The sequence below is a fragment of the Triticum urartu genome, chromosome 6A (assembly GCF_056163025.1).
Source record: "Triticum urartu cultivar PI428250 chromosome 6A, HENAU_Tu73, whole genome shotgun sequence".
NCBI classification, from domain to species: domain Eukaryota; kingdom Viridiplantae; phylum Streptophyta; class Magnoliopsida; order Poales; family Poaceae; genus Triticum; species Triticum urartu.
Window position 1 is genome coordinate 183,992,469 of NC_141878.1, and position 10,754 is coordinate 184,003,222.

Consider the following 10,754-nt stretch of genomic DNA (forward strand, 5'->3'; position numbering starts at 1 on the left):
CAATATGCAGGGGATAGAAAAGACCATTCCTGAGATATATTCAATGTTGAAATCAGCAGAGGTGGAAATCAAAAAGGAACATCAAGTGTTGATGGTGAATAAAACCACTAAGTTCAAGAAAGGCAAGGGTAAGAAGAACTTCAAGAAGGACAACAAGGGAGTTGCCGCGCCCGGCAAGCAAGCTGCCGGGAAGAAGCCAAAGAATGGACCCAAGCCCGAGACTGAGTGCTTTTATTGCAAGGGAAGTGGTCACTGGAAGCGGAACTGCCCCAAATACTTAGCGGACAGGAAGGCCAGCAACACTAAAGGTATGTGATATACATGTAATTGATGTGTACCTTACCAGTACTCGTAGTAGCTCCTGGGTATTTGATACCGGTGCGGTTGCTCACATTTGTAACTCAAAGCAGGAGCTGCGGAATAAGCGGAGATTGGCGAAGGACGAGGTGACGATGCGCGTCGGGAATGGTTCCTGAAAGTGCGTTATATCGACTAGAGGGGGGGTGAATAGGCGATTTTTATGAAAGTCTTCAAAACGTGAGAGTTGTGAAGACAAACAGTTAAGATCATGCCTATTGCTATGCAGCGGAAGTTAGATTACACTAGGCCAGCCATGGTCATGTATTCAATAGAGTGAAAGCGCAATGACAAACAGCTTCAGTGTAATAAGGATCAGGTAGGAAGAAGTTATGAAGCCGAACAGATCATACATTCATGTTGTGAAGACAAAAGATAAAGCAAGCATGCAATGGCTTCGCAAAGAATAACTGTAAGCGAAAGGAAGTGAAGATGAAACCAGTGACACGTTGAAGACAATGATTTGTTGGACCAGTTCCAGTTGCTGTGACAACTGTACGTCTGGTTGGAGCGGCTAGGTATTTAAACCAAAGGACACACAGTCCCGGACACCCAGTCAAGGACACTTAGTCCAAGACACCCAGTCCTCACCGTTTTCTCCTTGAGCTAAGGTCACACAGACCTCGCCCAATCACTCAGGTAAGTCTTCAAGGTAGACTCCCAAACCTTCACAGACTTCGTTCAATGACAATCCACAATTTCTCTTGGATGCTCAGAACGCGACGCCTAACCGTCTGGAGGATGCACAGTCCTCAAGTGTAATAAGTCTTCAAATCACACAGACACGAAGACTTAAGTGATGCCCAATTTACTCTGGCTCTGGGTGGTTAGGGCTTTTCTCCTCACTGGGAATTTTTCTTTCAAAGGCTTCGAGGTGGGTTGCTCTCAAACGACAAAAGCCGTGCACTGAAATCTGAGCAGCCAACCAGTCATTTCAGCACCCAACAGATCATCGCTTCTGTCTAACAATTTTTGAATATGTTCCATAGCTTTCTGTTGTTCAGTTGCAATTTTAGAAATTGTTTTGTAGCTAGGTTTTGAATCACATTCAGAGTCATCGTCACTAGATGTTTCATAGCAAGTTGTGCGTGTGTTTACCTTGGCACCGCGTGCCATGAAGCAGTAGGTAGGAGTGGAGTCGTTCTTGTCATTTGCGTCGGTGTCGGTGATGCAGTCATTGTCTTCAGTATTGAAGATGGACTTGGCGACGTATGCTGTAGCCAGACTCGCAATGCCAGAATCAGACTCCTCTTCAGACTCCACCTCTGCCTCCTCAGATGCGGACTCCTCCTCTGAATCCATCTCTTTTCCAACAAACGCACGTGCCTTGCCAGATGAGCTCTTCTTGTGTGATGAAGACCTTGATGAAGTTTTGGAAGAAGACTTTGAGTATTTCTTCTTCTTCTTGTCGTCAGAATCATATTCCTTGCTCTTCTTCTTCCTTCTGTTCTCATTGTCCCACTGTGGACACTCAGAGATGAAGTGTCCAGTTTTCTTGCACTTGTGACATGTTTTCTTCTTGTAGTCATGAGCAGAAGCTTCATCATTCCTTGAGCTTGATCGTGAAGATTTTCTGAAGCCTTTCTTTTTGGTGAATTTTTGAAACTTCTTCACTAGCATTGCAAGTTCTCTTCCAATGTCTTCAGGATCGTTAGTGTGACTCAGGTGAGTCCTCTGTCTGTATGAAGCATTTGGACCATATGAAGCCTTTGGTCTGAGGTTTTTCTTCTTCAAGTGAGGTGTCATGAAGACATTCACAGGAAGATTTTCCAGACATGTTTTCGGAACCCAGATCTTCTTCATAGGCGGGCCATTCCTGCAGTTAGTACCAATGTACCTGGCAAACACTTCATCATTCTGATTCTTAAACAGTTTATAGTTTGCATCAAAGGATTCATCAATGATAATTGGGTTAGCACAAGTGAAGCCAGACAGATTGGATGGATCTGCTGAGGATTCCTTTGCAGCAACCCATGTGGTTTTGGGGTACTGCTCAGGTTTCCAGTAAGACCCATCTGCATTAATTTTCCTCACGAACCCAACACCCTCTTTCCTAGGGTTTCGGTTCAGAATCTGCTTCTTAAGGACATCACATAATGTCTGATGCCCTTTCAGACTTTTGTACATCCCTGTTTCAAGCAATGTCTTCAACCTAGCATTCTCATCAGCAATAGCAGTGGTATCCTCAGCAGAGGGGTTAGTTACCACATCAACAGTTGAAGATATTGAAACAGTAGTAGAAGTGGAACATTCAGCAACAGAAGCAGCATTATCACGCTCAATGCATTTAAGGCATGGTGGTTCAAATCCTTCCTGAGTGGGACTGATCTGTTCAGCGCGAAGTGACTCGTTTTCCTTTTGAAGATCTTCATGAGCCACCCTCAATTTCTCAAGTTCTTGCTTCCTTTGAAGATAATCATAGGAAAGCTTTTCATGAGTTGTTGAGAGAGTATCATGACGATCTTCAAGTTCCTGATACTTAACGTGAAGGTTTTTTATGTCTTCAATTAAGGATTCAGATCGAGTCATTTCAGCACCCAACAGATCATCGCTTCTGTCTAACAATTTTTGAATATGTTCCATAGCTTTCTGTTGTTCAGTTGCAATTTTAGCAAGTGTTTTGTAGCTAGGTTTTGAATCACATTCAGAGTCATCGTCACTAGATGTTTCATAGCGAGTTGTGCGTGTGTTTACCTTGGCACCACGTGCCATGAAGCAGTAGGTAGGAGTGGAGTCGTTCTTGTCATTTGCGTCGGTGTCGGTGATGCAGTCATTGTCTTCAGTATTGAAGATGGACTTGGCGACGTATGCTGTAGCCAGACTCGCAATGCCAGAATCAGACTCCTCTTCAGACTCCACCTCTGCCTCCTCAGATGCGGACTCCTCCTCTGAATCCATCTCTTTTCCAACAAACGCACGTGCCTTGCCAGATGAGCTCTTCTTGTGTGATGAAGACCTTGATGAAGTTTTGGAAGAAGACTTTGAGTATTTCTTCTTCTTCTTGTCGTCAGAATCATATTCCTTGCTCTTCTTCTTCCTTCTGTTCTCATTGTCCCACTGTGGACACTCAGAGATGAAGTGTCCAGTTTTCTTGCACTTGTGACATGTTTTCTTCTTGTAGTCATGAGCAGAAGCTTCATCATTCCTTGAGCTTGATCGTGAAGATTTTCTGAAGCCTTTCTTTTTGGTGAATTTTTGAAACTTCTTCACTAGCATTGCAAGTTCTCTTCCAATGTCTTCAGGATCATCAGAACTGCAGTCAGATTCTTCTTCAGATGAGGAGACAACTTTTGCCTTCAAGGCACGAGTTCGCCCATAGTTTGGACCGTAGATATCTCTTTTCTCAGAAAGCTGAAACTCATGTGTGTTGAGCCTCTCAAGTATGTCAGACGGATCGAGTGTCTTGAAATCAGGACGTTCTTGAATCATCAGGGCCAGAATGTCAAACGAACTATCAAGTGATCTCAGCAGGGTCTTGACGATTTCATGTTTGGTGATCTCAGTAGCGCCGAGGGCTTGGAGCTCATTTGTGATGTCAGTGAGCCGATCAAAGGTGTGCTGGACATTCTCATTGTCATTTCGTTTGAAGCGGTTGAAGAGATTGCGAAGGACACTGATTCTTTGATCTCTCTGGGTTGATATGCCTTCATTAACTTTGGAGAGCCAATCCCAGACCAGTTTGGATGTCTTCAAGGCACTCACACGGCCATACTGTCCTTTGGTCAGATGACCACAGATGATATTCTTGGCAGTAGAGTCCAGTTGAACGAACTTCTTGACATCAGCAGCAATGACACCTTCTCCAGCCTTGGGAACGCCGTTTTCGACGACATACCATAGGTCGACGTCAATGGCTTCAAGATGCATGCGCATCTTATTCTTCCAGTAGGGATATTCAGTTCCATCGAAGACGGGACAAGCAGCGGAGACTTTGATTATCCCTGCAGTCGACATAGCTAAAACTCCAGGTGGTTAAACCGAATCACATAGAACAAGGGAGCACCTCGCTCTGATACCAATTGAAAGTGCGTTATATCGACTAGAGGGGGGGTGAATAGGCGATTTTTATGAAAGTCTTCAAAACGTGAGAGTTGTGAAGACAAACAGTTAAGATCATGCCTATTGCTATGCAGCGGAAGTTAGATTACACTAGGCCAGCCATGGTCATGTATTCAATAGAGTGAAAGCGCAATGACAAACAGCTTCAGTGTAATAAGGATCAGGTAGGAAGAAGTTATGAAGCCGAACAGATCATACATTCATGTTGTGAAGACAAAAGATAAAGCAAGCATGCAATGGCTTCGCAAAGAATAACTGTAAGCGAAAGGAAGTGAAGATGAAACCAGTGACACGTTGAAGACAATGATTTGTTGGACCAGTTCCAGTTGCTGTGACAACTGTACGTCTGGTTGGAGCGGCTAGGTATTTAAACCAAAGGACACACAGTCCCGGACACCCAGTCAAGGACACTTAGTCCAAGACACCCAGTCCTCACCGTTTTCTCCTTGAGCTAAGGTCACACAGACCTCGCCCAATCACTCAGGTAAGTCTTCAAGGTAGACTCCCAAACCTTCACAGACTTCGTTCAATGACAATCCACAATTTCTCTTGGATGCTCAGAACGCGACGCCTAACCGTCTGGAGGATGCACAGTCCTCAAGTGTAATAAGTCTTCAAATCACACAGACACGAAGACTTAAGTGATGCCCAATTTACTCTGGCTCTGGGTGGTTAGGGCTTTTCTCCTCACTGGGAATTTTTCTTTCAAAGGCTTCGAGGTGGGTTGCTCTCAAACGACAAAAGCCGTGCACTGAAATCTGAGCAGCCAACCGGTTATGGTTGTGGGGGGGGGGTGGACTATTTATAGCCACTTGGCAACCCGACCTGATCTGTCCGAAATGACCCTGGGTCACTAAGGAACTGACACGTGTACCAACGGTCGAATTTTGAACTCACACGGCAACTTTACTTGGGCTACAAGTAAAGCTGACTTGTCTGACTCTGGACAAGATTTTCTCTCAAAGTCTTCGCTCGAAGACATAGGATTTGAATTTGGCATCACTTCAGTCATTCTGACTGGTTCTCTTCGACCCCACTTAACAGTACGGTGGTTCCTATGACACAACATGAATGAAATAAAACTACGAAGGATCTAGGTCTTCGAGTTTCAAAAGCTTCATAGGGAGTCTTCTCATGTCATTGTCTTCAATATGAATATCTTCATAAACCACCATTGTCTTCAATGTCTTCGTACATTTTTAGGGGTCATCTCTGGTAGTAAAACCGAATCAATGAGGGACTTCTACCTGTGTTTTCCTGCAATTCTCACAAACACATTAGTCCCTCAACTAGGTTTGTCGTCAATACTCCAAAACCAACTAGGGGTGGCACTAGATGCACTTACAATCTCCCCCTTTTTTGTGATTGATGACAAACTAGTTGAAGTTTTCAACGGGAAACATAATTTGTGAAATTGTAAAAGAATTGTCTTCATAAGTTGCAAGGGCTCCCCCTGAAGATGTGCATATAAGTAATTTGCTTCTTGAATGCAAATGCACATGGCAGGTTGTACTTGTGGAGATCCACTTCAACTTATGATAATCCACTATGCATGTGAAAGTATATGAAGATAATGACATGCATAATGGAAAATGGACGTCTGCAGAATGAGATGAGTGCGGAATTTATCGTCGCACAACGGAGTGACAAACAGGTAGCAGACGACCATCAAGGCTAAGTGTTACAACTCAATGAAGCAAATGTAGCAAAAAAAGGGGAGTTGTAAGCACGAAGCAAAATGTAGCAAAATATGAAGGCACCCGCCCATAGTGACCCGCTTGAAGACTATAACCATCATGTGCTTCTCCCCCTTTTGTCAGTGATGACCAAAAAGGTTTGAAGACATAGAGGTTTCTACGCGTTCCCAGGCGCAGCAGGGTCGGTGGAGTTGTTTGGCGGCGGTGCAGACGAGCTTGGTGCAGATTCGACGCGCGTTGAAGCAGGTGGAGATGATGTCGCGTCGTCTTCTTCTTCAATAATCCGGGCAGACACGGTGGCAGCAGAAGAAGAGAACTCTGTCTCTTCAAGTGATGGTGTGCTGCGCATCACCGCTCTTCTTGGAGGCGTGGAGTCAAATTTGAAGTGCTCTGTGAAGCCATCCTCATGCAGTTCAGCTTCAGGGCACATCATGGTGAGGCCCTTCCAAGTGCGGCGACAGGTCTCGTGTGTGACAAATGCATTCTTGGTTGCCATATTTCTGATGCGATTGACGTCTTGCATGATGCTTCTCATCTGCCTCTTGAGCCAGTCGTGATGCCTATCTTGCTTTTGGTGAAGAGCCACAAGAAGCTCTCTGTCATTGAGTGCACGAGCGCGCTTCTTGGGTCTCTTTGCAGCTGTGCTGTTGGTGGCTTCAGTTGATGCAGGGGCATGTGTGGTGCCAGCCATTGGATACACTCGGGAGAGAGCTTCAACACCTTCAATATTTTGAGTGAAGCTCTGGTGTTCTGCATTCTGAAGACTTAGTGGTTGCTTGGCCGGCTCAGGATATATTGCTTCAACAGATGTGTCCACATCTGGCAAAAATATCCTATGATTGCGGGCTGAGGGTTGATAGGAGATTGCAGAGTGAAGCTTGATCAGCCTCATAACCCAAGGAGCATAAAACTTTAATCCAAACAGTTTTGAAGCAGACGCTGCAAATTGACGGATGAAGAGATCCTGTGTATTGAAGCATTTGCCGTGAAGAATGCAGAAGATGAGAGTCTTCATTGCACCATCAATCGTTGCATATCGAGAGTGACCCTTGACTGGCCATAGAGTCCGCCTTATGATATGATATATTATTCTGGGCAGGTACTCTAAGTCTTCAACGAAGAACCTAGTTGGATAGGGTGCATTTGGAGGAAATGGCTTCATCATTGAGAGCATCTGACTCATATCTGGCTCAGGACGCTGAAATATGCTCTCAATTGCTTCAGCATGGAGTTGGCACCCTTCTTCAAAGAATTCGCCAGGAGTGGGAAGGCCGGTAAGCTCAATTAGGTCGAAAGCATTGGCTTCATGATGGATATTGCCTGTCATCCACTCCAGAATCCATGTCTTCGGATCTCTGTTATAGCCTTTGATATGCAAAGTGGCATAGAACTGGAGCAGAAGCTCTTCGTTCCAGTGCTCTTCGTCAGTGATAAATGGCAGCAAACCCACTTGCTTGAAGCAATCCAGTGCCTCTTCCAGACCAGGCAGACCAGCAACAGCTTCAACCTCAAGGCGCTTGTGAGGAAAGATGCGGCCTTGGTTGTAAAGGATGCATGAATAATAGCTGCGCTGTTGATGGCTCCAGAACCTATCTGATACAATCCGTTCCCTTGAATAAGGGTTCTTGGAGCGGTCGAAAAACGTGTTATCTGCCCTGAAGCCGTTGATGTTGAAGGAACCAGGAGCTGATGCAGGACCTGGGAACCTTGGTAGTCGTGGGATCGGCTTCTGGACCTGGGGCCTGTGCGCAATATGATAGTTGAATTGTGGTCCGGCAGCAGACTCAGGCACAGAATGTTCAGGAGCAGTAGCTTTGGTGTCTTCTGAAGCTGTTGTTGGGGAGGGCTCCACACTTGCTTCGGCGTTGTTTGTGGCAGCCTCAACATTTTCAGCTTCAGGCACGTTCTCCTTGAGAACTGCTTCTTGTTGGTGCGGGGGAGTTGGAGCTTGTGGTATTTCTGCTTGCTCTTCGGCTGATGCAGCCGGAATGTCTTTAGCAGCCTGAGCCCTTGGCCCTTTGCGAAGCCTATGGATTGTAGGCGCTAGTGGAGTTGCAGTGGGTTGGGGCTCATCTTCCTCTTGTGGGCGATCTGCCCACGACGCATCTTGTGTGATTGGCGTCAATGGACGACCAATACTGATCTGTTCGCTTGTCTCAAGCTGAGGAAGGGCTGCATCACCTTGCACATTGTCTTGGAGACCAATGTCTTCAGCAGCGTAGGGTTCGTCTGCTGGAATGTCTTCAGTGTTGGGTTCATGCACAGTCAACTGACGATCTGTGTCAGGATAGCGGACGCAGAGGGGTTCAACTATCAGGGGCTCTGTGGGAGCAGCCCGAGATTTCTTGGTCTTGCGCTTCTTGACGATGGGTTCAGAAGGAGAGGCTTCAGAATGTTTTCTCTTCTTAGCTTTAGCCTCTGCAGTCCGTGTCTTCATGTGCTGTGAGGCGGTTGATCGACTCTTTGGCTTCGAGCCAGTCGTTGCAGCGGGGAAGACAATCGGAGCATCAGGTTCTGACCTTGGCGCTTCAGGTTCGGGCACAGCCGCCTTCTTTTTTTTCTTCGCGGCCATCCTGGGGTCAATGCCGAGACGCCCAAGTGCCTTGCGCTTTTCTGCCTCATTGTAGGCTTGCACGCAGCGATCAGCCAAAGTCTTCATGCGTTCTCGCGAGCCTTGAGCTTCGGCACGCGTCTTCAGGAAGTTCTCTTTCAGCTCGTGCAACATGATCTTGAAGTTCTTCACTTCTTGCACACTGAGCTTGGCCACGTGCTTCTTGAACTGAGCCTTTTCATGATCAATTTTCTGCTTCAGTTCTACAATTCGCTGGGCTATTGCAAGTTCTGAAGCGATTGCACCTTGAAAGGCAACGCTGAGGCCTATGGGTAGCTGCAGATCATTGAAGCTTATGTCTGGTGTGTCAAACCATTCATCGATGAAGTTGTGGATGATGGCGACATCAAACAGAGGCAGATTGTTGAAGATTTCAGCCTCCTCCTTGCTCTTGATGAGCTGCTCAAGAGCATCATCTCCAAGATCTTCATCGCTTGAGAGATCAATGGCTTCGCAGCGCAGAATGTCAGCAGCTGTGAGCTCTTTGCCTGTGTGTGGCTGAGGCTTCTTGGCTTCTTGGGGCTTGGACACTCGTGATAAGCCTTCTGACTGCACACTGGCTTCAGGAGGTGCAGTTGCTAAAGGCTTCACTCTTGCGATCTTGGGAGAAGCGGCTGGCTTTGAAGCTTTTGGAGCTTTTGGCTTCTTCTGCTTTGGCTTCGGAGCAGCAGGGGCGTCATCTGACTCAGTATCTGCTGGAGGGTCATTCACAGCAGTCCCTTGGACTAGGATGCGAGTGATGAGGCCTGCAAGATTGGCATACGGCCCGATGATATTGGGATCGGCGTTGCGTCTGCCATCTGCCCTTGGTGAGGAGGGACCAGGGTTGAAGTCAAGCCCAAATTTCTTCTTGTTTATCTTCGCTGACTGTTGTGCAAACTGAAAGTTGCGCTTGAAGAGATTATCATCGCGGCACCAGAGAAGTGATGACGGATGTGCCTCAGCTGGCTGTGGTCCTCTCACCATGCATGGATAGAAGCCTTGAGCAATGGCTTCGTCTCTGGACCTGGGTACGAGATTTTTGTATAATACATCTCCCCATGGTCTCTTGATGGCGCACTTCTCCGCATATTCCTGAGTGACGAAGCGGTAGTGGAACCATTGCTCTGCCCAATATCTTCGAATCCATTGGATTCGTGTCTTGCGCTGACCATAGCTTTCTTCAGGATCAGTTTTGTACATCTCTGCCAATTCATCAGGCAGATCTTTGGACGTTTCACCACGTCTCTGTCTGCCTCCCTTCCTTGCTGCTGTTTCTGAAGCCATGAATAACTTGGAAGGCTTCAAGATGTTCAAAGGCTTCAAAGGCTTCCTTTTGCAAGAACTGGCTTCAGGCGAGTTGATGTTATGCTGCAAGTACTCTGCAAATGAATGCAGACTATGAGAACCAAAGATTCTCCCACGGACATGTACCTGTGACAGCATTAAGGTGCGAGGGAAGGGGAAGAGGTCATATGCATTCTCAGAAGATTTTGAAGATAAATCGGTTTAGAAGACATTGACCTCATTATGCGAAGACATTCACTTATAGATAAGAAGTTGGTTCCAGATTTGTACGAACCCATAGATCAGTACAAGTGAGGAATCTAACTACTTTATGAAGCACAAGTGAATATACTAGGCATGTTATGAGATGCAGCGAGAGATTTAACTGGTGTGAAGAGAAACTTCTTATGGCAGAAAGTGACTGAACTGTAGGATCAAAAGAGGCTGTAAAAAGAGGTTTTATTTACCACACTTGGAACTGCTAGACGAAGTGAGAGTTGAGGTCGAGCAGTTCAATCCTCCGTGCCCTAACTTGGCAACGGAAGACACCTACGGCGACGGCGGAGAGAGCGATGTCCGCTGTCGGCGTGAAAACGGCGTCGGAGAGGTTGCGGCAGTGAAGCGCTTCGTCGCCGGCGTCGTCGAGTGCTAGCGGTGGCGCTAGGGTTCGTGCGAGGGTGGAAGAAGGAGATAATGACCGCAGTGAATCGTATATTTATAGGGATAGAGGTGGCACTGCGCTATTACGCAGGTACCCCTGGCGG